Genomic DNA, 27,269 nt, shown 5'->3' on the forward strand with positions numbered 1-27,269 from the left:
AGTACCAAGATGATGCCAAGGGCTGTGATTTCCTGGCAGGAAGGAAGAAGGAATAGAAGCCAAAGGAAGGGGGAAGAAAAAGCAAAATCAAGAATCATAAGGGATCAAGTTCAGAGAGAATTTTGGTAGGGATTTTGAGACGGGGGCTTTAAGTCAGCCATGAACATACTGAAGTAAGAGGAATGAAGGGAAAAAAGAAAAGGGGAAAGAAAAGAAGAATGGGGCCAAGGAGGATTTAAGACTACCATTATGGGTTACAAGTTGAATTCTGTTTAATATTCTTCAAGCAATGAAAGTAAAGATTCAAGTAACTAAATAACTTTTAAATTACCTTTGATTTCTTTTTTTTTTTTTTTTTTTTTTTTGAGGCAGAGTTTCACTCTCGTTGCCCAGGCTAGAGTGCAATGGCATGATCTCGGGTCACTGCAACCTCCGCCTCCCGGGTTCAAGCGATTCTCCTGCCTCAGCCTCCCGAGTAGCTGGGATTACAGACATGCACCACCACGCCCGGCTAATTTTGTATTTTTAGTAGAGATGGAGTTTCTCCATGTTGGTCAGGCTGGTCTTGAACTCCCAACCTCAGGTGTTCCGCCCGCCTCGGCCTCCCAAAGTGCTGGGATTACAGGCGTGAACCACCGCACCCAGCCACCTTTGATTTCTAAACCAAGTTTCTTGGAATGTGAAAGTCGCCAAGACTGGGCCCTGCAGGGCCTGGGTTGGGCTACTACTGCCTATGGGGAGATTCTGAGGGGTGTTAACCTTAATGATGGCATGAAATCAGTAAAAATCATCCAGAAGCTTTTTTCTGAGCATCTGTTGTATGTGCAGCGTTGTATGAGGCATGGAAGAAAAAACAAAATAGTATAATGTGTGGCCATGCCCCTGCAGGTGTTATATTTAAGTAAATGACAGTTCCACATGGACAGGTAAGTAACAGCACTCTACCAAAAACTATCACCAGACCGTGGGGCTGTAAGTTGGTAGGAAGAAATACTAACTAAATATAGTACTAGCTAAATGTAGAACTTAATATCTATTTTTCCTTATTTGATTTTTAAACTTCATCCCAAAGTGTAATAATTGCCTTAAGCTTTAAGATTTTATAATTCTGATAATATATACCAAACAAAAATACCATTCCTAGAAAAAAATAAGTCTGGAAAAAAAGGTAAAGATTAATAGTCATATTTCTGGTTGACCGTTCTCTGAGTGATCTTTTTTTTTTCTTTCTACTTTTCTGAGTTTTTCAGTTTTTCTGAAATAACTATGTATTGCATTTCAAGGAATTTTTTAAAGCTGTTATTTTAGAATTATAGTTCTAATAATGATAAAAGACATTTTATGATTATTCTATAATTAGGTACCAGGCTAAAAACAAATATGATCTAGTCTACCATTCTCTGAGTGATCTTTTTTTTTTTTTTTTACCTTTCTACTTTTATGAGTTTTTCAGTTTTTCTGAAATAAATATGTATTGCATTTCAAGGAATTTTTTTAATCTGTTATTTTAGAATTGTAGTTCTAATAATGATAAAAGACATTTTATGACTATCCTACAATTAGGTACCAGGCTAAAAACAAATATGATCTAATCTACTTTTAGAACCTAGGCCTGAGGAAGAAAAGGGTAAAAGAAAACCACATTCCGTGATGGAGAAAAGAGTCTAGAACTTACTCAAATTCTTTCTTCTAAAGATATCAAGTGATCTATTTGTAACGACCCAGTCTTTGCATAGACATTCCAGCCATTTGCCTGATCATCTGGTTTAAATCTTAATCGATTTAACCTTGGAAAGAGGGCTGTGTCTACACTGAGAGTCAAGATATCTGGTTTCTGACGTCAGCTGTGCATTGCAGCTGACTTCCTGTGTCTGAGGTTGAGCTGTCTCACTGGCATTGCCCATGGGTTCTTCATCTTAAAAATGAGCATTTTATATTCATTAATGATGGGAATGTAAAATGTACAGTCACTATGAAAACAGTTTGGTGGTTCCTCAAAAACTTAAGTATAGAATTACCCAGTATACATTACCCAGTAATACTCAGTGTACCCAGTATATGCTACCCAGTAATTCTACTCGTAGGTATAGAATCAAAAGCAGGGATTCAAACACATACTTGTACACAAATGTTTTAAGCATGACTCACAATCTGCAAAAGGTAAAAACAACTTAATTGTCCATCAGAAGATGAATGGATAAAGAAAATGGGCGTCAGGCACGGTGGCTCACGCCTATAATCCCAGCACTTTGGGAGGCTGAGGAGGGTGGATCACGAGGTCAGGAGATCGAGACCATCCTGGCTAACACAGTGAAACCCTGTCTGTACTAAAAATACAAAAAATTAGCTAGATGTGGTGGTGGGTACCTGTAGTCCCAGCTACTCGGGAAGCTGAGGCAGGAGAATGGTGTGAACCCAGGATGTGGAGCTTGCAGTGAGCCAAGATCCCGCCACTGCACTCCAGCCTGGGCAACAGAGCAAGACTGTCTCAAAAACAAAAAACAAACAAAAAAAGAAAATGTGGTATTGTGGTATTCACGTATAATGGAATATTAATGAGCCATGAAAAACTGGTGTTCTGATACATGCTACAACATGGATGAACCTCGAAGACACTATGCTAAGTGAAATAAGCCAGACACAAAAGGAAATATATTGAATCATTCTATTTATGTTAGGTGCCTAGAATAAGCAAAGTCACAGAAACAAAGTAGATTAGAAGTTGTCTGGGACTGGGGGAGGCAATAATTAAAGTTATTGTTTAATGGGTACAGAGCTTCTGTTGAGGGTGATGAAAAATTTTTGGAAATAGCTAGTGGTGGTTGCACATTGCATCTGTAATTAATACCACTAAATCGTGTACTTAAAATTGGTTAATACAGCAAATTTTATGTTACATATTTCACTACAATAAAAAATGAGATACTTAACAAGATATTTCTGAAATATCTTTTAACTCATATATATATATATCTCCATCTCCTGCGGCACAGCAGGAGATGGCAGTGGGTGAGCCAGTACCACCTGAGCTCCGCCTCCTGTCATATCAGCTGCAGCATTAGATTCTCCTAGGAGCACGAACCCTATTGTGAACTGCTCAAATGAGGGATCTAGGTTGTGCACTCCTTATGAGCATCTAATGCCTGATTCGAGGTGGAACATTTCATCCTGAAACCATGCCCCACCTCTTCGTGGAAAAATTGTCTTCCACAAAACTGGTCCCTGGTGCCAAAAAGATTGGGGACTGTTGTGTTAGAATTTGTCCACTAGAACGCTTCAAAGATGGGAAAGCCCAAAAATGGCAAACAGGAGGCTGCAGGCCAAATCCAGCCAGGAGGTAAGTTTTGTTTGGCTTTCACAGTGTTTATCAACACAGTATTTAGGATTTAAAAAAATCAGTTGCTAAAATTTAAAACACGAGAGTATCGATATAAAAATTCTGATTCCTGGTTTCTCTGGAAACATTGAATGATCTGGTAATACCAGACCCATCTTCTCAACAGGAGTTATGAAATGGCTGCTCCCTTTAGGCAGTATTTGAACTCTCTGTACTGTCTGTATTGTTTTATTCCCAGCTGGCTTTGTAATTTCTGATACTTGCATTTGAATTTCTGATCCCTAACATAAAACAATAATCAGGTAAATTGTTTCTGAGGGCCCTGTCCCTGGGTTGTCAGTTTATATAAAGTATTAAATATTTTGTTTTCTTTTAGTTTCTTTCTTGCCTCATCTACAATATGGAAACAACTCTTCTAGGCTACCACATAGGGCTTCAGATTTCTGTAACTGACACAAATATGTGTATATAATTTTGCAAGCATAGAGTTATAAAGAAGACTTAGACTATTCATGCATGCAGTTCTTGAAGTTGGGTCACTGTTTTCTAGAATAGTTAAAACATTTTATAACTACTTTTATGACCACACATTTTATTGGTTTTATTTTTCATTTCAAAGAAGGTGGCTCAAGCCTGTAATCCCAGCACTTTGGGAGGCTGAGGCGGGCGGATCACAAGGTCAGGAGATCGAGACCATCCTGGCTAACACGGTGAAACCCCGTCTGTACTAAAAACACAAAAAACTAGCCGGGCGAGGTGGCGGGCGCCTGTAGTCCCAGCTACTCGGGAGGCTGAGGCAGGAGAATGGCATAAACCCAGGAGGCGGAGCTTGCAGTGAGCTGAGATCGAGCCACTGCACTCCAGCCTAGGGGACAGAGCAAGACTCCGTCTCAAAAAAAAAAAAAAAGAAAGTCAAAAGTATTACTTTAGTGTTAAACAAAACTTAATGCACAGAAGTACCCAAAATAAAAAGAAAAAAATCCTTCCTGTTTTACTTCCCTAGAGGTAACCACAGTTAGCACTTGAGTGTTTTTCTTTCCATACCTTTTTTTCCGTTTGTGTCTTTGTTTTAGTTTTAGGTTTTGCACCTACAATTACATAGATACTAGAATATGTATTTATATGAACATAGAAACATAGAACATATGGGTTTTTCCCAAAAATACGTGCTTTGCAACTTGCTTTTAAAAAATTTGACAGTATGTCATAATCATTTTTCCATATGTATACACAAATGTATATGCTTCATTGTGATGGCTACATAGTATTCAGAGCATGGATGTAATTTATTTTAGCACCTCACTTTTGACAGATATTTCAGTTATTTCTGATTTTTGCTAATATAAATGTAATGACACTGTTTTTAGCAATGTGATGGGCAAATGATGGTGTCTCATTTTGTTTAATTTGAATTTCCCTTCTTAATCACTGAGATGGAACATCTTTGCCTATGTTTATTAGCCATTTTTATTTCCTCTCCTGGGAATTGTTTATATCCTGAGTTGCTTACTGAACTGTGGACATGAAAATAATGTAACCAGAACATACATGTATGTAGTTATATACTAAGGGATGTTTCAAAACCTCACTCCTGTCTTGGAGTGTGTGTTCTTGTTCCTTCCTAGCATGTCAGCTTCCTCTTTTTATGGCTTGTAGATCACCAGATTAGCAACATTTGTTCTTTGTTCAGAACAACTAGCTAGGGGCAACATGTAATTTACAAAGAAATGTAGAGGTTACAATCTACTGATGGCAAAGAGAAGTAATAGATATAAAACATACATGGAGCAAATCTAACAAAAGATAATGACAATTGCTTTCTTTTGAGCAGTGCTTTGCAGTGTTAAAGAAGATGTGTGTATAAATAGCTAAAATATTAAGCAAAAAGTTAAATGCTATAGCATCATAATAGGGATTCCAGGGGAAACATATAAGTCGAGAGTGTGGGGACTGATATTGTGGAACCAGAAAGAACTCCAAGAAGGATGGTAGATAGAGATAAAAGAAGGGATGGGAAGCCTTCTTCGAAGTGGAAGATAAAAATGTGAAGAGAAAGGACAAAAGAAGGACCAGCTCCCATTAGATTGAGCACAGCATTTAGAATGCCTGGGAAGTGACACAGGAGTGAAGACTCCCCTATTAACCTTTCTTCTGAGCACCATACTCCTGTTAAGTCAGTCTTAAGGCTGTGCCATTTTTATCAGCCATATCTCACTAGTGGTTTATCTGGGGTTTGAGTTGAACTGAAATCTTCTAATGTTTCCACACAGACATTGTCTGTGACCACAGAAGGAATACACTACATGTGAACCATTCTATCCCTGATTTTTAGTCACTGTGACACCCATTAACTCATTGAGTCCTTTATTATCTAATGTGACAGCATTCTGAAGATAGGTACTGCCCTCCCAGTATGCATTAGGGCTGTGGTAGATGGTAAGGAGACAAAGGTGAACGTGGCAGGTTTCCTTCCTTGTGTAACCTCAAGTTTATTACAGGTGGGATAAGTGGAGTGCTTAGGTACTTAGCTAGAACATGTGAGTACCCCAGTCTCAGAGGTAGTGTGTCTGGATTTAAATCTGTTTCAAGGCCTGATCTTCACTCTTGTTAAAAGGGTTAGCCTGCAAAGGTTCTTTACCACTTGTATGAGTCTGGTGAGACAGAGCACTCATACATACCAAGTTAGGCAAACAGATGTAATACTCACAGATAAGCAGCAAGGATAAACTAAAGCCTAGGATCCATGACAAGCTGGTCCTCCAGACCTCAGGAAAGCCGCCCAGGGTGGGTGGAGTCTCATCTGCACAGATCCCATGTCACACTACAGCTAAGGAAACCGAAAGCACACCACCCTGGGCTTTTATATCCTGGGAGACATGGGACTTGCTGAGTGCAAGTGTCACAGAATATAGCCTGGTGGTTCCGGGCCTTTCTCCTTATCTCAGGATGTCATATTCTCAGTGCAAGAAATCTGGGTGGATCAAGGTTATGCAGAGACCTGTCCTCCTGCATAGCCTTGTTGGGAAGGACCAACAGGTGGCTTGCTGGTGCCTGAGACACAAGAGACTGGTGAGATGAGCTGAGAATGGGAGGTGATAGTTCACATTCTCATTCAGGGAAGCCTTGGCTTTTATTTATATTATATTTTATTGTACCTGTTTACAGAAGATCAGTATGCCTTAGCAGATGGAGGAAGTTTTACTTACACTTAAAACATTTTTTTTTTTTCTTGCTGAACCAGTTAGTTCACATGGCCCTCTGGCATACTAGAAAGGTGGAGTGGCTCTAATAATGGTGGCATTACAGTAGAATCTAACTGGACATCTGTTACTTCTTTCAGGGTTCATATTCAGATTACTTTGCTTTGTGTTATCTTGTTTTATTGCTTGCTGTATATTGTAAATGTTACAATAACAAACTGACCTAGGGTGAGAACAATTTTCAACTTGCTGGATTTCTATATAAATAATACACTCTGTGTATCTCCCACATCGGTTTGCTCAGATAGTTTATAAAACATCAATAAAATATCTGACTTCAGGATTAAGTACGTGGATAGACACTTGATAAGTGTTGGAAGGTAAGGCTTCTGATCTCATTTCTGCCACTTCTAATTGTGTAGCACAAATCACAAACTTATTTCCTCATAGGTAAAATAGGGAGGGTTCAGTTGACAAGGTGTCCTTAGTGTCCCATCCAGCTGCCAAAAACAACAGCCACCCCAGACCCAAACCCACGACTTCAAGAGACACAAGTGTGTGCTGACCTCAGAGATGCATGGCTGCATATCTTCCTGGTTATGCATTTGCTGTGCCACCTGACAGCCTGACCTTCAATCTGTCCTCTCCTCTATCTACAAGCCTGAGTCCCTCAGCTTCTTGGAACTTCCATTTCTTCAACTGTAATATAAAGAAAATAATAGTACTGTTACCGGAAAGGGGTCCTGATCAAGACTCCAGAGAGCATTCTTGGATCTCACACAAGAAAGAATTAGAGGCAAAATCATACAGCAAAGTGAAAGTAAGTTTATTAAGAAAGTAAAGGAACAGCAAGCAGGCTCTGTGGTGTAATGGACAGCGCATTGGACTTCTAGCCTAAATTGAAAGAGATTTAAAGATAGTAAAGGAATAGAGCATGGCTAGTTCATAGACAGAGCAGCCCTGAGGGCTGCTGGTTGCCCATTTTTATGGTTATTTCTTGATTATATGTTAAACAAGGGGTGGATTATTCATGCCTCCCCATTTTTAGACCACATAGGGTAACTTCCTGACATGCCCATGGCATTTGTAAAGTGTCATGGTGCTGGTGGGAGTGTAGCAGTGAGAAGACCAGAGGTCACTCTCATTACCATCTTGGTTTTGGTGGGATTTAGCAGGCTTCTTCGCTGCAACTGTTTTATCAGCAAGGTCTGTATGACCTGTATCTTGTGCTGACCTCCTGTCTCATCCTGTGGCTAAGAATGCCTTAACTTACTGGGAATGTAGGCTAGCAGGTCTTAGCGTTATTTTATCAAGTCCCTATTTAAGATACAATTGCTCTGGTTCAAATACCTCTGACAGTACCTCTGTCATAGAGGTGCCTCGCGGTCAGAACAAATTTATAGACAAAAATATAATGTGATGTACAGAAATTGGAAGTGAGGTACAGAAACAGCTGGATTGGTTACAGCTCAGCATTTGCCTTATTTGAACACAGTTTGAACACAGCAGTAAATGACTAGTTGAAACATGGCTGCTGGGATTGGCCAAGACTCAGAGATTGTTACAGGCACATACTCCTGAGTTAGGTTTTCAATCTTGCCTACCTATTAAGTTAGGTAGCAGTTCATGCACCAGGACTAAAATGCAGAGGTATGGAGTCCTTCTCAGGCCATGTTTAGTTTGCTTTAACACACTAAGGCATTTTTGAAATGAAAACAGCGAAATTCCAAATAAACAGTAAATAAAACTACCAGTCAGTGAGTCATTTTTCTTGGCTCACAGTGAAAATGCATAAAAACACTGGAGAAAGTATAATGTAAAATGACATTTAATGAAGAAGACTTCAATAAATGGATGAGAAGTTGGGATTTTTCAGAGGCTAAAAAGCAAGTGAAAGCAGAAAGGTCAAAGAGGTAGGCTTTTACCACGGAGACACTTACCAAAGCAAACTCTGGTTTTCTTCCTTGAGAAGCCCAAATGACCTGGAGCCAAGGCTTGTTACAGTAGGTAGCCAGGCAGACATGAACAGGGCAGGAGAGGCCCCCCTTCATCAGGAATGTCTGGCAACCATCAGGTGATGGTCAGGCAGTTGTTAAACTGCCTCTGTAAAATAACAATTTGTTGCAGCCAGCGCCAGGGAAAGGCAGTCTCCCAATAGATAGAAACTCCTCAAACTGGTGATCAGCAGCTTCCCGATGGAGTTGGGCGGGCGGGTTCACGTATGCTCACCAAGCAGCAAAATGGCAGAGTTTAACCGGTATAGGACCTTCTAGGAACACTTGACTAGTAAGGGAAGAACGCCTCAAGTGAGCATGCATACAACTCCAGTAAACGCAATGCCCAAGCGGCCCCTCTCAAGTGCTGGCAGGTCACTGTGCACGTGGAATGCCAACGTATAAGACCCCAAGTCGAAGGTCAAACCATGCACTTGATCTCTCAAGTCACCTGCTTGGCCTCTTCCAAGTATACTTTACTTCCTTTTGTTCCTGCTCTAAAACTTTTTAATAAACTTTCACTCCCACTTTAAAACTTGCCTCAATCTGTCCTTATGCCTCATGCCCCTCAGTCAAATTCTTTATTCTGGGGAGGCAAGAATTGAGGTTGCTGCAGACCCAAACAAATTCAGATTCACTGCTGCTAACAGACTTGCCTGAATTGAGGGTGGAATAGCAGACCCCTATCAAACCTAGAAGACATAAAAGGTGAAAGTGCTGATGTCTTCTTGGATTTCTTCTTCTCCCTTTTCTTTTGGAAGCGAATTGTTCAGGAAGTCCTCTTCATTCTGTAATGAGTCATTGCTCCTGACCTTCAACCCTTCAGGCACTGACATCCTCTACCAGTGAAAATCTCACTTACATGTGGAATCTTAAAAAAAAAAAAAAAAAAAAAAAAAGTCAAATATACAGAGAGAGAAATTGTGCGTGTGGTTACCAGGGGAAGGGCAGGGGTTGGGAGGAGAGAGGAAATGGAGACATGTAGGTTAGAGTTTACAAAGTAGCAGATGAGTGGGATGAACAAATCTAGATATCTAATGAACAACATGAAGTCTATAGTTAATAAAATTGTACTTTATTTGGGAATTCTGCTAAATGAGTAGATTTTAGCTCCTCAGGACACATACACACACGCAAATGGGTAATTGCATGAGATGATGGATATGTTAATTTGCCTCACTATAGTAACCACATTACTATCTATATGTATCCCACAACATTATGTTGTATGCCTTAAATACACATACACAATTAAATTTATTTAACACAATTTTAAAAAATAAAGTCATGGGTGTTGGAGTATGTTTAGATTTGCACAATTTATAGCATGTGGTATGTACTCAAAATATATTAGTTTTCTCCATCTTCAACTAGAAAACAGAGGAGATTGTAATGTTAAAGATGCTTGAGAATGTTACACATTAAAAGCAGAATTTTAAGAATCTTAATGTAATAGCAGTGTTGGAAAGAAAAGCATTAGAGAATAGGACAGTGTTAGGACACGGTTTAGGACAGTGCTTTTCAAACTGTTTCTGATAAGGAGCCAGTCTTTTCTTTTCTTTTCTTTCTTTCTTTTTCTTTCTTTCTTTCTTTTTTCTTCCTTCCTTCCTTTTTCTTTCTTTTCCTCCTTCCCTTCCTCCCTCCCTCCCCCCCTTCCTTTTCTTTTTTCCTTCCTTCCTTCCCCCTTTCCCTTAACCCTTTCCCCTTCCCCTTCTCTCTCTTTTCTTTTCTTTTCTTTTCTTTTCTTTCTTTTCTTTCTTTTGTGTTGCCCAGGCTGGAATGCAATGGCACAATCTTGGTTCACCACAACCTATACCTCTCCAGGTTCAAACGATTCTTCTGCCTCAGCCTCCCAAGTAGCTGTGATTACAGGCATGCGCTACCACACCTGGCTAATTTTGTATTTTTGGTAGAGACGAGGTTTCTCCATTTTGGCCAGGCTGGTCTTGAACTCCTGACCTCGGGTGATCCGCCTGCCTCAGCCTCCCAAAGTGCTGGGATTACAGGCATGAGCTACCACACCCAGCCTCTTTCTTTTTTAATCTATTGCAGGTCACCTGTAAGATACAATTAAAACTTACTAGCAAAATTAAATTTAAACTGGCATACGGAAACACAAGCCCAGTGTTGTATTTTTGGATTCAACCAACAGACATAAAATTACTTTGTCAAATTGCTGTCAATTCTTCTGACAACTCCCAATTTCTGTACTTGCCTTGGCCTGGGAACCAGCTGTTCATGGAAGAGCACTGCTCTGCAGTAGCACTGGTCAGGAGCTAGTGCAATAATCCCTCTGTCAATGCCCTCCAGTCAAAGACCTACAGGAGCACACCTATCATTGATCAAATTGGGTTTGTGAAATCACTTTGCAATAATTTTAAGTGAGAAAATTATGACAGTGAAAGAGATCTGATCTAACTAACCTCCATCTTGCCTTTAACCTTCAGACTGCCCTTAATCAATCCTGGGCTTAGACCAAGATAACTTTGGGAGACATTTAGTTTACAGTTTAAATGATAATAGCCTTTGACCAAAACTAAACCACCTTGGTAAAGCTAATGAAAGTCCACTAGGTTAGGAGGATGTGAGGAGCCTGAATTCAGCTAAGGGATAGACGCAAACATTACCAGCCATTATTCCGGAGGTCACAGATTTGCAACTTTTCCAATTACTCCTGCAGATAACATCACCATTGTAGAATTTAAGATTGGCCTTTTGAGACGTTTTTTCAGGTTTTGGCTTTTCTGATGACCAGTGGGTCCACTGGGACACACCAACCCTCACCAACAGGGTCTGCCAAACTATGCTTGAAAAGCCCTAGCCCCCAAATTTTCATGGTGATTGATTTGAGTAATAACTCTTGTCTCTGATGTGTGGTGGCCAGCATCATGTCAAACTCTTTCTTTATTGCAACATCTTGGTCACAGTGAATTGGTTTTGTCTGTGCAGTGCATGGGAAGAACCTGTTAGCAGCGTAATGTATCCGAGTGAGGCGGCACCAAAGTATGTTAGCAGTGGCAAATCCATATAGGTTTGCAGCAACCTCAATTCTTGCCTCCTCAGAAGAAAGAATTCCATGGAGGGGCATAAGGCAGAGTGAGAGACCGAGGAAAGTTTTAGAGCAGGAGAGAAAGTTTATTAAAAAGCTTAAGAGCAGAAAAGAAAGGAAATAAAGTACATTTGGAAGAGGGCCAAGCAGGTGACTTGAGAGATTGTCACCGCCCAAGGGGTTCACCTTGCCCGCTGCCTAGACAGAGCTGATTCATCAAGACAGGGTAATTGCAATAGAGAAAGACTAATTCACACAGAGCCGCCTGTGCAGGAGACCAGAGTTTTTATTTTGTTTTTGTTTTTGAGACAGAGTTGTGCTCTTGTTGCCCAGCCTGGAGTGCACTGGTGTGATCTTGGCTCACCGCAATGTCTGCCTCCCCGGTTCAAGCGATTCTCCTGCCTCAGCCTCCCGAGTGGCTGGAATTACAGGCACATGCCACTACGCCCATCTAATATTGTATTTTTAGTAGAGATGAGATTTCTCCATGTTGGTCAGGCTGGTCTCAAACTCCTGACCTCAGATGATCTGCCTGCCTCGACGTCCCAAAGTGCTGGGATTACAGGCGTGAGCCACTGCACCCAGCCAAGACCAGAGTTTTATTATTACTCAAATCAGTCTCTCTTAGCATTTGGGGAGCAGAGTTTTTAAAGATAACCTGGTGGGTGGAGGGAAACCAGTGAGCCAGGAGTGCTGATTGGTTAGAGATGAAAAATAATATGGATTTGAAGCTGTCTTGCACTGAGTCCATTCCTGGGTGGGGGCCATGAGATCAGATGAGCCAGTTTATGGATCTGGGTGGTGCCAGCTGATCCATCAAGAGCAGGGTCTGCAAAATATCTCAAGCACTGATCTTAGGAGCAGTTTAGGGAGGTCAGAATGCTGTAGCCTCCAGCTGCATGACTCCTAAACCATAATTTATAATCCTGTGGCTAATGTTAGTCCTACAAAGGCAGTCTAGTCCCCAGGCAAGAAGGAGGTCTGCTTTGGGAAAGGGCTGTTACTGTCTTTGTTTATAAACGATAAACTAAGTTTCTCTCAAAGTTAGTTCAGTCCATGCCCAGGAATGAGCCAGGACAGTTTGGAGGTTAGAAGCAGGATGGAGTCTGTTAAATTAGATCTCTTTCACTGGCTCAGTCAGGATTTTGCAAAGGCGGTTTCAAGATCAAGTGCAGGGTTTGACCTTTTGACTTGGGGTTTTATATGTTGGCGTACTTCCAGGTCCTTGCATTATTTCTGCCCTGATTTTTCCCTTGGGGTGTGCTGTCCACAGGCGCAGTGCCCTGCCAATGCTTGGGAGGGGCTGCATACACAGTGTGTTTACTGGAATTGTGCGCACGCTCACTTAGGTCGTTCTTCCCTTACCAGTAGAGTGTTCCTAGAGTAAGGTCCTATAGCAGTTAAGCTCCACCATTTTGCCTCTTAGTGCACATGCTTGAACCCACTTGCTCAGATCCTAAGATCTTACTGGAAAGTTGCTGATCACCAGTTTCAGATTTTTTCTACCTATTGGAGAACTGCCTTTCCCCTGGCACTGGCTGTGACCAATTATTATTTTAGAGAGACAGTTAACAACCACCTGACCATCACCTGGTGGTTGCCTGACATTCCTGGTGGTGTTGGGGAGGGGGGTCCTCTGCTGCCCTGCTCATGTCTGACTAGTTACCTACTATAACAAGCCCATTACGTGGTTACATTTATAGCAAGGCAGATTGCACATCCTGGGACATCTTAGTAGTAGCAAGTGAGAAAGGCTTATTTTAGGATTTGGGCTTGTATTAGGTGATACTGAGAAGTGGAGCTTTGCCTGGATTCGTTGCTGTCAAGGGAGCAGAGGCAATTTTATGACTGGGTATTTTAACAAATCTTATTGAAGGGGGTAGGAATAAACTGAGTCTGAAGTTTTAATTGGCAGAGGCAAGATCCTCTCATATTAGCTAGGTTGGGGGATATTTCGGTTATTTTTGTGGTTTGGGCTTGTTTGTTTTTCTGTTCAGATATGATGATGGAGTGCTCTTGTTTTTGTCATGATCACAGAGTACTGTGGTCTGATGTTGATGTTCAGTGAAACTGTTTATGTTCCACACCAAAGCCTAACTGTGAGTGCTAGGCCACTTTCCAGTTGTCGGGCTGCTTTTTCCTTTCTTACCTCCATGAGGTGATATAATTCTTGCGTAAGGGTAAAAACATTGGAAGGATAAAGGAACAAAATGTGGTGGATTGCTGTAGAGGACTAGCATTGATCCTCAAACTTTGACATGCATCAGAATATCCTGGAAGACCTCTGAAGATACGGAGGGCTGGGCTCCATGCCGAGTTTCTGATTCTGTAGCTCTAGGGTAAGACTTGAAAATGTGCATTTCTAACCAGTCCTCAGGTGTTGTCTATGCTACCAGACCACACTTTGAAAACCACTGAAATAGATGGAAGTATCAAAAGTGAGGATAATTACAGTATAAGAAAACTGACCCAATAGAGGTAGCTGCAATTCCCAAGATAAAAATCTAGAGCGGGCCGGGTGCAGTGGCTCATGCCTGTAATCCCAACACACTGGGAGGCCGAAGCGGGTGGATCATCTGAGGTCAGGAGTTCGAGACTAGCCTGGCCAATGTGGTGAAACCCTGTTCCTACTAAAAATACAAAAATTAGCTGGCTGTAGTGGTGCATGCTTGTAATCCCAGCTACTCAGGAGGCTGAGGCAGGAGAATTGCTTGAACCCAGGAGGTGGAGGTTGCAGTGAGCCGAGATCACGCCACTGCACTCCAGCCTGGGCCACAAGAGTGAGACTCTGTCTCAAAAAAAAAAAAAAAATCTAGAGTGGTCTCTATGTTACTCTCTGATGCAATTCTAACACTGTAGAATTGTAGAATTGTGCGTTTTCCTATTTTAAATTACCAGTCTTTCAGGGGGAAGGGCATATAGGAAGATTCTACCAAAAATAATTTGTGCAAATTGTTGACAGTCGAATTATGTAGTACACATAAAAGTAAAAATTTTATGTGTTTATTGTTCATTTTCCAGGAAATTCTCAATTATAAGTAGGCAGATTTATTTTAGGGAAATGGATTAGAAAAACCAGTTTTCCACTAGATTATTTACAAATTGTCTTACTATACATTATACATATTACATGCAAAGTAGGCCTTATCATCCTTTTTTAACTATTCTCTCATCAATATTAAGATAGAATTCTTTAAAAGGAATGTAACTGCTCACCCTTTTGACTAAAAATTTGACATTTTCTACTTGATTTGGTTTACTTTTTCCTGAAAAAAGGGAACACAGTGAAAGGAAGTGATAAATAGATATGCGAATGGGTTATCCTTTCTTGTTCTGAAAAATTAGTTTTAAGTTTATTTTTCTCTATATAGGAGATAAAAGAAGTGTGACATGGACCACTTATGGTTTAAGCTGAATTCTCTCTGTCTTATAATTTTTACTGAGATCCAGTTTATGTTTGACCTAAAAAATTTAAGTATCATACAGTTATATAAGAACTTAATATAATTTTCTACAGCTCTTTTAACAAGTTGTAAACTATTTTATTAACCCTTTCTTTAAAAGGCTACCAAGAAGCTGATAATTCATGAGAAACAGATAAAATGACTATAAATTATTCCTCTCAAATAGGACACTTGGCCCTCTTTCGAAAATAATTTTGTCATCTCTTTAGAGAGACTAGTCTTTGGCAGGGAGCTAGAGCTTGCAAATCTAACAGGGGGTTTTCCGTGTTGCATCAGAATAAGAATTCAGGCTGGGCACAGTGGCTCACACCTGTAATCCCAGCACTTTGGGAGGCTGAGGTAGGCAGATCACGAGGTCAGGAGTTCAAGACCAGCCTGGCCAACATAGTGAAACCCCGTCTCTACTAAAAATACAAAAATTAGCCAGGCATGTTGGCGTGTGCCTGTAGTCCCAGCCACTTGGGAGGCTGAGGCAGGAGAATCGCCTGAACCCGGGAGGTGGAGGCTACAGCGAGCTGAGATCACCCCACAGCATACCAGCCCGGACAACAGTAAGAGACTTTGTCTCAAAAAAAAAAAAAAAAAAAAAGAGAATAAGAATTCAAATAGAATAAGATAATTAACTTGAAATTCTAGGGTTAGGTCCACTCCTGACTATCTAGTGGACCAGGAGCCAGTCTTGTGTCTTGCTCTGATGAGTAATTAACTTCAGTTTCTTCATTTGTGAAATAAAGGGCCCAGACTAGATCATCTTTAGGGATTCCCTGAGCTCTGAAATGTTTAAACTGTTGGAGTAGGCCTAAGGGTATCAGTTTCAATGATGTTGTACTCATCTGTTTCACAGCTCTTCTTGAATATTTTGTTCAATATCAGAAGGATGTTGAGAGCAGGGCATGTAAGGAGATGATGAAAGGTCTAGGAACATATTAGGAAGAATTGGAGGAATGGAGCTTGGAAAAGTGGTTCAAGGTGGGAGAGGTATGAGATCTTTTTCTCTGAAAAATATGGAATCTCTCATGTGAAGAAGGCAAACATGTATTCCAAGAACAATGGGTGAAACTTACAAGGAGACAATTTCAGTTCCTATATACCCCTTTATCGCTAACTTCTGGTCCCTGATCCTCCAGAAGACCTTTTGATCTCTGGGCCACTGGCTTAAACTCTCCTCCTCAAAATCCAGTCCCACCTCCTCAACACATTTTTATGTAAGTTATAAAACTCCAACTTCCCTAGAAAATCCTTTAAACATCAACTGCCTGCTTTATCTTTCCTTTCCTTGCAAAATTTTCAGAGAGCACTCCAGCCTGATCTCTAGGCTCAGAGTATACAGGTCACTTGTGTCAATGCTGACAGCCAGAAAACAAACCTGGCACAGGCCCTGGTACGTGCAGCTAGTCTTGCTTTGTTGTACCTTACAACTCCTCCTACTTCCTGGTGTTCTGTAATCAGACTCCTCAGCCACAGACCTTCCTATACAATGCCTCCTGCGAATATATCCTGGATCCCTACTGCAAAGAATTCATGTCCCTTGGACAGAGACAGATCTTCTAAATTACAAAGCCCTTTTGCCTCCACTTTTGAAAGAGCCTGTCAGATTTAGAGAGGAGTTAGAAAGATTAGTGGCCATTTATAACCCCATTCATAGGAACCTCCACTGGCTACTAAGGGGTATTCTTTCCACCCATGATTATACTGTGGTTATCAGACATTCCAGAAAGCCCCCAGATGAATGTCTTACCTCTAGAGGGAACAAGTGGCCAGAACTTCTCCCAGATCCTCCTACAATTGACCAGGAAATGGCTGAGTTATGGGGCCTGATAGAGACAATAATTGAGGCCTTTTCCTCTAAGGTGAAGTGGTCTAGGGTTGAATTATGTACTCAGAAGAAAGGGGAACATCTTAAGGCCTGTATGGAATGATTTATACAAACTTTTGGAAGGTTCACTGCATTAAATCCTGAAGTCTTAAGACATAAAAAATGTTAAAATTCTGCCTTGGTTAGAAATCACCCCGATATAAAGAGCCAAATCCAAAATAGTGTCATTGTGTGGACAGGTCATTCTCTGGACGTTATTATAGAAGGAGCAATGCAATTCTTTAAAAAGAACTTGCAGGAAAATAAGAGGAAAAAGGGATTAAAGTCAATAGTAATTGCTTTGCAAATTGATTCTTTACAAAAACAAAATCATAACTCCAGGGAAAACTCAAAACCCACTCACCTTTCTCCCCAACCACAGAGCTTTGTGTTCAGATGTTTGCAGATATTGTAAAAAAACAAGGGCACTGGAAAAACAACTGTCCTAGACTTATGAGAAAGGAAAGCTTAAATAACCATCTCCCTAGACTCCAGCATCTTCACAAGGTCAGCTTTCTCTCTTCTGTGGGACAATACCCCATCAACTGATGGGGTCAGCTAGTTTTCAGTCACACCCTAGATCCCACTATTAAACTTATAGTAGAGGATTGGGAACTGACATTCTCTTTCTTTTTTTTAATAACAGATAAACTTTAGCTATGTTGCTCAGACTGGACTCCTGGGCTCAAGTAATCCTCTTGCCTCAGCCGCAGACTACAGACATGGGCCACAGGGCCAGCTGGGAACTGTAAAACTTAATTGCCACGGGTGCAACTGTCCCTACCATCTGCTCAGAGGATCTATCTCTCCCTGTCACCTCTGCTTCTATTCAAGCTATTGGAGTTTCTGGCCAATGTATTTCATTGCCCATGTATCAGGCCACCGCAATACCCTTAGGCCTTCTTAACACCCATCATGTAACTCTAATAGATTCATTGCCCAATGTACACAGCAAATCAATATGCGAAGACACATATTGGGGGCAGCAGAGAAGGAGGTTTAATTGTAGGGCTACCAAACGAGGAGATGAGAGGAAACCTCAAATCCACCTCCCTGAGGAATTTGGGGTTAGGGTTTTTAAGGATTTTGGAGTAGGCCAAAGCGTGGAGATTGTTGATTGGTTGAAGAGTACAGGGTGAACTAATGACACAGGAGGTGAAGAAGTTGTGTTTTCATGCTGATCCCATTCCTTTATGCTGGTCTTTAAACTGGTTGCTGGAATTCAGGGAATGTAACAAAACGTATGATTCTTATATCAGAGATCCTGTTTGTAGGAATAATGGGGATGCAAATCAATTTTTAAACAGTCTTACGACCCTAATCCAGACGAACGATGTGGACAATGTGTTTACATCTGCAGATGCTCAGATTCTAGTGCTATGTGCCTTTCAGCAACAAGGAAGTGGGCCAAAGTGCAGCCTGATTAATGCTGAATTATAATTATATTTCTGTCTAGAAACCGATATGCAATGCTTGTCAACCCTGTGGGAGCATTTTCAGTCAAGCTTTTCTAGTTTCTGAGTCCTCACCAGCAAACTTTTTATGTGGAGATGTGTTATGCAATGTAAAGAGAGAGGCATTTTTATTTCCCTGGCCTTAGACTTCCTCCTTTCCCTAATGGAAATTCATCTTGATTTTAAATTCTCTGAAGAGGAAGCAACCTTAAAAGATGTCTCAACTCATCTCCCAGCCTCACATGCCAATGAGGTTGAACTGCTACTGCACGTAGAGCCTGTAGGTATTGCCTGGAAAAGAATAAACCTTTCCTGTTAGTAGCTCAGTATGCCCTCTCGCAAAATGCAGAGCAAGAAATTAAACCTGAGAAAGAAAGAAAGAAAGAAAAAAAAACCTTTTTGTCTAAGGAATGCAAACCTCTTTAAATTATCAGGTCCAGAGAGGTATTTATACTATATAAACAGCAGTCAGGTTTCATTCGCCCTTGAGCTAAAGAATTACCTCTTGAAGCTATATGTGCTATATGAGCTATAGACTAACTGAAACCATGTAGCCAGAAGATGTCATATACCCTATAGTTCAACAATGTATATAGCCAATCACTAACCAATGTATTTCTGTAAATCAGTGAGAATTCTTGATGAACATATTTTGTAATCACTCCCTCTCCTGATTTGTCCTTTTTCTTTAAAAACTTGAACCTTTCCTTTGTTCTCCTGAAGGCTTACCAAGGCAACCTGGAATCAGGCTACAATCCTCAGCCTTGGCACAGATAAACTCTTTAATTTAGCCTCAGCTTCTTCCTTTTAGGTCAACAAACTTATAATAGACTGTCTTTTGCAGAGGGTGTTCTTGTCTTTATTTCCTTCCTTACTCTGTAATACCTTAATCTTGCCAGTAAAGAAAGAAGGAACATTTCATTCAGACAGGAATAAAATCTATTGACTTGTAAAAGATCTAAGAGCCCAGAAACTCCTTTGTGATTTTTCAGCACCCCTTAGTCCCTAATCCAGCTGACATTTCTACTTCAATTTCTGCTGATACAGCCTGATTTACAGTGATTGACATCTGCTCAATTTTCTTTTCAATTCCATTGCGCCCTGACTCAAAATTTCTCTTTACATTTACATTTAGAGGGAGAAAATTAACATGAACTCATATACCTCAGGGATACTGTGAGTCCTTTTCAATGTTTTCCCGAGTCCTTAAAGCCAGCTTAGTCTCTGTGGCCTTTACCCAAGGCTCCACTCTTGTTCATTATTCTGATATGATCCTTTAGTTTGTTACTGAACTAAGCAGCCTGCTCTTCTACGCTCCCTCATTCTCCTAAAGGCACTAGCTCAACAGAGGCTATAAAGCCTTCCGATCTAAACTTCAGTGGGGGCAAATAACTGTTACTTATGTAGGATTGAATTGCTAGGTTGTCATATCTCAGAGCACTCAAAAGCTTACCCCAAAACGCCTAGAGTCAATTTTGTGCATTCCCCTCCCAAAAAAACATCTAATAAATGTCTAGGGGCAGCTGGTTATTGCCACCAATGTATTCCTAATTTTGCTGCCCTTGCTAAGCTCCTATATACCCTCCTCCCAGACACTACTTCTGAGCCCATTTTCTTGGACTGTAGAGCCATAAATATCCTCTGGAGCCTTAAAACTAATGTCCACATCCCCTGCTCTCAGCTAATCTGATTTTGACATACCTTTTTGCCCATCTTACCATGAAATAATGGGATTGCTGCAGATATTCGGAACAATTTTTTTGCCTCTCTGATAACACCCTGTGGTATACTTCTCATGTCAATTGGACCCCCATGACGATGTGCAGTAGCCACAGCTACCACCCTAATAATTGACAAAGCCAGTATATTCTGATATTACACTGCTTCATTCATCAATATGTTTCCCATGCTGTCTGTTCTCTTACAAGTTCATAAGATACAACACCTTTCTCCAGGTGGCAGCCACCTATGAACAGGCCCTGTCCACCAGCTCCTCTATCATGTTGCATTGTTGTAATACTTTAAACCCGGCTGCTCTACTGCCCCTCCCTGATGATGGAGATCTTCACGCCATTCCATATGATTGCCTTGCAATGATAGAAAAGGTCTCAAAACCACAAGAAGACCTCCTAGATACTCCTTAGGCAATCCAGACTTATTTCTGTTTTGTAATGGCTTCCGTGGATGACATTTCCAGGAAACATAACTGTTAAGCCATAGTTTTCCCTTGTGAAACATTTGAGGCATCCTCTTTGTCCACTGTAAAGTTAGCCCAAGCTGCTGAATGTATAGATCTTGCTAGAGCTGGCATAATGGCAAAGGAAAAATTGCCACTATTTACCCTGACTCCGGATATGCCTTGGGCGTCTGCCACACTATTGACAATCTGGAAATCCAGCAGATTCTTAATTTCTGCTGATAATCCTATTGCCAATGAGCATATAATTGCTGCTCTATTACACGCTATTCACCTCCCTATTCAAATTGCTATTGTTTATTGTTCAGCTCATCCTAAGGAGACTGATACTATATCTCTAGGGAACTGAGAGGGTGGAGAAGGCTACTAAGAATGCAGCCCCAAAGAACCTTCCTATTCTTTTCTACCCTTTATTAACCTGCCTTTATTGCTTACTGGTGTTATTGATTACCAGAGAATGCCCCACAATGCAAAAACAACAACAAAAACCCACAAATGAATACAAACGAATGTCAGATAAAATTATCAGGTGTATTATACCTGTGGCCAGTGGAATTCCTGTGGCCCCCTTCTTTTTGACTTTTTGGCTTGAAGCACTCATCTTCCTTCAGATGAGACATATGTACAGACAGAGGATAGTGAAGGAACGAAAAGATAATTGGTTTTGCCTTGGTATTTACAAAATTTCTAACTAAATTATTCTCAGTGCACTCCTAATAAATCCCATCAAATTTTTGGAGGAGACCAACAGGCCTCAGCAAGTCCTCTAAGACATTAGGCTTCAGGCTCTTGTTACGGTTTGGTTGTTGTCTGTATGTTTAGTGGATAGATTGAATGCTATCTGACTAGATGTGCTGACACCATGACAGTGGTAAAGAAATTAATAACAGGTCAGCGCAGTGGCTCATGCCTGTAATCCCAGCACTTTGGGAGGCTGAGGCAGGTGGATCATCTGGGATCAGGAGTTCGATACCAGCCTGGCCAACATGGCAGAACCCTATCTCTACAAAAAAATACAAAAATTAGCCTGATGTGATGGTGCACGCCTGTAGTCCCAGCTACTACGGAGGGTGAGGCAGGAGACTTGAACCTGGGAGATGGAGGTTGCAGTGAGCTGAGATCGTGCCATTGCATTCCAGCCTGGGAGACAGAGCAAGACTCTGTCTCAAAAATAAATTAATCAATTAATAAATAATAAATAGCAGATCATTCTTCATTTGGACATTCCATTATAGATTGAATCAGACCACTGGCACTTATTTTACAGCAGAAATAAAACAGTTGTTTGTAAAAATTCTAGGGTATTCATTGTAATTTAATACCCTATATCATTCCCAATCCTCAAAGCAAGTGGAATGTAAACACTGAGACACAAAAGTAACTTTCGGACAAGTCCGTCAAGAAATTGGACTTAATTGGCTGAAAGCATTATACCTTATAAAAAAAAAATGGGCAAGGTGCAGTGGCTCAACTCTGTAATCCCATCACTTTGGGAGGCCAAGGTGGGCGGATCACTTGAGGTCAGGAGTTTGAGAGCAGCCTGGCCAGCATGGCAAAACCCCATTTCTACTAAAAATACAAAACTAGCCGGGCGAGGTGGTGGGCGCCTGAAATCCCAGCTTCTTGGGAGGCTGAGGCAGGAGAATTGCTTGAACCCGGCAGGTGGAGGTTGCATTGAGCTGAGATCGCGTCACTGCATTCCAGACAGGGCGAGACTCCATAAAATAAACAAACAAACAAACAAAAAGCATTACCCTTTATAAAAATCTAGAATACTCCAAATAGAAGACATGGATTAACCTCTTTTGGAATAGTGTTTGGTTGCCCCATGCCTACTGGCAGCTCTAAACCTTCCATTTCTGGATTGAATGAACATTACAGGGACTTCAGTGAACAATTTGATGCTATGACTAGCTATACACAGACCCTATTATATTTAGAGCATATCATCAGCAGGTAAAAGGGGGATGGCTTCTGCTGACTAACAAGCCTTACTATAAACCTTTTGATTGGGAAATCAGAGTGCGTCAAGGTTTTCAGAAGAAAACATGCGCTGTCACCTAATTGGAAATGCCCTTGCAAAGTACCACTAACCCCCTACTCTGCTATCAAAATGAAAGAAAAATCCTCCAGGATTCATGCAAGTCATGCCAAACCAGACCCTGAAGACCAGTCCCAGGGCAACTGGAAGACCATCCCTACAGGTGACCTTTAAGTAAGGATTTCCAGAGTTGAGAACCAGGCCCAGGAAGCAAACAATATCATGAAGTAGACAGTTTTTCCCAAGATCACAGATCAAGAAACTTTGCTTGCACCTATTAATATTTTCTTCCTCTCTTCAGCCTCTCAAATTCAATAAATATAAAAACAACAAGAGATCAGAAAACAACAAACAAACCCGCTTCCTTCATCACAGACTACCTATGAACAGACCTTTCACCAATCCCTCCGTCGTGTTGACTTATTGGCCTTTTATTTAAGGGCTGACTGTGGAGATCATTGTTCCAGTCTCTTCGATTGGCCCTCTGATCCTCCACTATGACCTTTTTTTTGAAACTGTGTCTCTCTTTTATTAACCCTGACAGTTTTCTCAACAGGTTAATTGTGGACCTAACTCCCCTGAAACCAGTTTTCCAAACTTGGCCACATTAATTAATCTGATTGCTGGTTATGTCAGTGCCATCCAGATTATGCAAAAGAACCTAAACTAATTTTCATTTCTGCCAATGCAAGTACCTGGTGGACCAACTTGGAAAATGGATGTGTGACAGGGTATGGTATCCATGACCAACAAAATAATATCACTGGGCACAGTGGCTCACACCTGTAATCCCAGCACTTTGGGAGGTTTAAGCGAGTAGAGTTCAAGACCAGCCTGGGCAACATGGTGAGACCCCATCTCTACAAAAAAATGCAAAAAGTTAGCTGGGTGTGGTGTTGTGTGCCTGTAGTCCCACCTACTTGGGAGGCTGAGGTGGGGGAATTGCTTGAGCCCAGGAGGTTGAGGCTGTCATGAGCTGTGATTATGCCACTGCACTCCAGCCTAGGTGACAGAGTAAGACTTTGTCTCAAAGAAAAAAAGAAAAAAGAAAATAATACCTTTCTACATCTTTTGGTGAGTTAATTTGATATAGAAAAATCTCTATGAAAGCTCAAAGGCTCTCCTTTGTTCAAGTAAAGTCATTAAAGGAAATTTTTTCCTTTGTATGGAAAATAATCATGGTGCTGGGCCCTTCCTGGGTGATATACCAAGGATATGTTGGAACCAAATCCTGTGGTTTGTTCTATAGGCGGCATCGTCAACCTCTCATGAAGGTCATAGATGGTCCTGGCACTGACTCTTGTGATATAAGCACTTGCCAAATCACCGGATGTCATAGCTGGCCTACAAGCCAGCCCTGTGCAACCCGGGGTAGTTCAGCTATTCCTCTAACTGGGCTTCCAAAAACCAAAGGTTACATATGGATAGACCAAAAATGTAGATTAACTTGGTCAGATGACAAAACCGTACCTTATCGCTGCCAAAGCCAAACTCTAGGACTCTTATATCAGATACTTTGCAGCAGTTCTGCTCCTACAGACTGACAAGGACATAGGAAGATGGGAATGTGCAGATACCAACATGACATGTGTCAGAACATAACAAACCCCAGACTGGTGGGTCACAATTCCACTCTGACCTCATCCATGAACAACACTGGTCTTTTTATCTTATGTGGCAACGAAGTATATATGGTGTTCCCATCTATATGGTTAGGATGATGCAGACTTGAATACCTGATACCTCCCATCACCAGATACTCCCCTTTAAATGCCAGTCAGATTACAAGTGTGGGCTCAATTGTTCACAAAGTAGTGCCACACAAATGTACCAGAAGTGACATTATGGAAAACCCATTTGTGTGTCACAGTTACAAGTTCTCTTCACTATTGAGATCTTGTTCCTGGGCTTTGGAACTTACTTTTTGGAAAAGGCAGTTCCAAGTCTTTCCATAGTAATGGACAAGAGTTCAGTATTACTATTTAAACATTGGAAGCACTCCAATCAGAAGTTAAATTTTTGCTAGAGCCCAGGAGTTCAAGGCTACAGTGAGCTGTCATCATGCTATTTCACTCCAAAATTGTCATGGACTAGATTCACTAATAGTCAAAGAAGGAGGCGCTTGCTTGATCATTGGTGAAGAAAGCTGCTTCTATGTAAAGAGCTTAGGACAAATAGTGTCTAATTGGCGCCATGTAAAGGGCGAGATAAATATTAATCCTCTCCATCAGATAAATGAGGCTCACGATTTTAATGGACTGACCTATTTCTAGGGATGGGAGACTGGCTTAATGGGATATGATGAAATGTGCTTAGATTTGTTCTTTTCTGATGATTCATATTTGTAATCTATGTTCTTCTCTCCCTTTGCACATCTCTTGCCACTCAGCTACTAACCCAATTTTTCTCTCCACCGCCACCTGCTCAGCTTTTAATGTATGAAACTTCTAGGGAAGTTTCAGATGGGAGAAATAAAGGAGTTAAAAACATGCTGCCTCAAAATATGCTCCTCTGGCATATTGACTATTTTGAAATAAGGTACTTGAAAAACAGCAGGTGCAAGATCACTCTTTCTTTCTATCTCTTGAAAGTAGATGATGAAATTCCCGTGTGAAAGGTGTCTTCCCTATACCAGAAGGAAACATTATTCTTATCGTTGGGGAAGGGAAGTTCAAGCAAAATATAGGGAGGGAAATCTGTAAATCAAACCTTGTTAAACTAACTCTTATCTTCCTAGTTTCTTCTCTACCCCATCAACTACCCTAGATCAAGCCTTTTAACTTTGTCACATTTTCATAAGTTTTTAATTTTTTTTGTTAAATTCAGAATATAAGTGTTTAACTCTAACTGTGACTTTGGGTGCTCATTTCCTTATGAAGACTCCTGTGCTACATAACATTTGTATTAAACAAGTTTGTATGCTTTTCTTCTGTTCACCTGTCTTATGTCAACTTAATTCTCAGACCCAGCTGAAAAACCCCAGGGAGTAGGAGTAAAGTTTTGTTCCCTTACAGTTCTATGATTCTAGTTTGATTCTAATTTAGTACAGATAAAAATTTGACCCCATGGTCACTTGGGGTATATAAGTATTTATGTACTTTAAGAACGGATCCCAGGTTGTGGTAAGGTTTACTGATCATACATATTCATTTATTCATGCATTTTTTCAACAGTCATTGAGGATATATTATGTGTATACTCAACTATGCAACTAACTGACTAGATTACAGAGACAAATTAGACCAAGTCTTTGTCCTCAGTGACAGTCTAGCCTAATGGAGGAAAACAGACACAATGAATTAGGTATAACAGTGTCATAGGTGCTATGATAGACATTTTCATAGGGTCATTGAGGCTACTAAGAGTAAACGATAAAAGATGGGACATTATGAGAGGAGTGTAACCGAGAAACCCCATTTTTCTAAGACATAGTTTAATTTTTTTTTCTCTCTCTTATTTTCTCTTTCTTCCTTTCCCCTGCTTCCTACTTAGCTCTTTAGAAACGCAACTATAACCTCTCACCCACCAGGAAGTTGTCTTGAGAGACAACAGTTGAATTACAACCCAAAGTCCTGCCAGCTCTCCCACCTGGAGAATTTTCAGCCACCTTTACAACCTATTTCTGCCTATAAAGATGCCAACTCAACTGCCTGGTAGATAAGGTACCAAGCTATCACATGGACCCTCCCTGCCTGCTTACTTCGTCTCCTGGCTTTTAAAGTGCCCACTTTTTGCTCCAAAAGCAAAGAAATACCATTAAGACAGGAAGCCTATATTTCTTCTCCTAAACTAGCTTTGGAATAAAAGGTACTTTTTAAATACCAGACCTTGCTCTTGTTCATTGGACTCTGCAAGCAGTGAGCAACTGAACCTGCGTTTCAGTTACAAGACAGTAGGAAAGGCTTCATGGAGGAGTTGACTCTTGAGTTGAGCCTTGAAGATGAGAAGATTCCACTAGGAGAATGGGCAATGAAAGGAAGGCCAGTACATGGGAGCTGATAAAACAGCATGGTGTGTGATGAGTCAGCCCAGTTCACACTTGTCTTGAGTGCAGTGTCCACAAGTACTGTATCATGAAGAGCTTAGTTACCAGGCAAGGGAATTTTAAAGTATTGCATCCTAAGCAGGCTTGTCCTAACACTTGTGGAGTTCAGGGCAAGAGCAGAAGTACAGGCTTCTTCCTATTTCCTCTCCTACAACTTAAAGATCCTCACACACATCTGTGAATAGGCCAGCCTGCATATCTAACCTATGTCCTATCCTCATGAAAACATCTGCCTTTTGGTCTCCTCTAAGGCTTAAGAATGAGCCTTGGCAGCCTGGTGGCTTCATGGATCTGGAAGCCAACTCAGATCTTTTGGGCTGGGTGTTCCAGGAGTGTTGTCTATAAGTGGGGAGGACACAGGCTCTGGGAAGAACAGCCCTTTGGACCCATAGAGACTCCTGATCCCGAGTGAGGAGGGAAGTGTGGTTAGAGGAGGGCCAGAGTGGGGCTATCTAAATTTTAGTGGGGTAGCAAACTTTTTCTGTGAAAGACTAGCTAGTAAATAATTCAGGCTTTGAAGGCCAGATATGGCCACCACTGGATGTTCCTGTTTTGTTTTGGTTGCAGGCATTAAAAATACAAAATCCATTCTTAGCTTGAGGGCCATACAATATTAGGCTGCAGGTTGGATTT

The 27,269-nt window shown here is 41.0% G+C and overlaps 1 protein-coding gene across 2 annotated transcripts in view; it reads left to right on the plus strand.

Moving 5' to 3' along the window:
• The window catches only part of LOC139357576 (interferon-activable protein 208-like), a 274,308-nt gene that overhangs the window by 8,464 nt on the left and 238,575 nt on the right, over nucleotides 1-27,269 (plus strand). The window lies entirely within an intron of this gene.

Source organism: Macaca nemestrina, chromosome 12 (assembly GCF_043159975.1).
Source record: "Macaca nemestrina isolate mMacNem1 chromosome 12, mMacNem.hap1, whole genome shotgun sequence".
Lineage (NCBI taxonomy): Eukaryota > Metazoa > Chordata > Mammalia > Primates > Cercopithecidae > Macaca > Macaca nemestrina.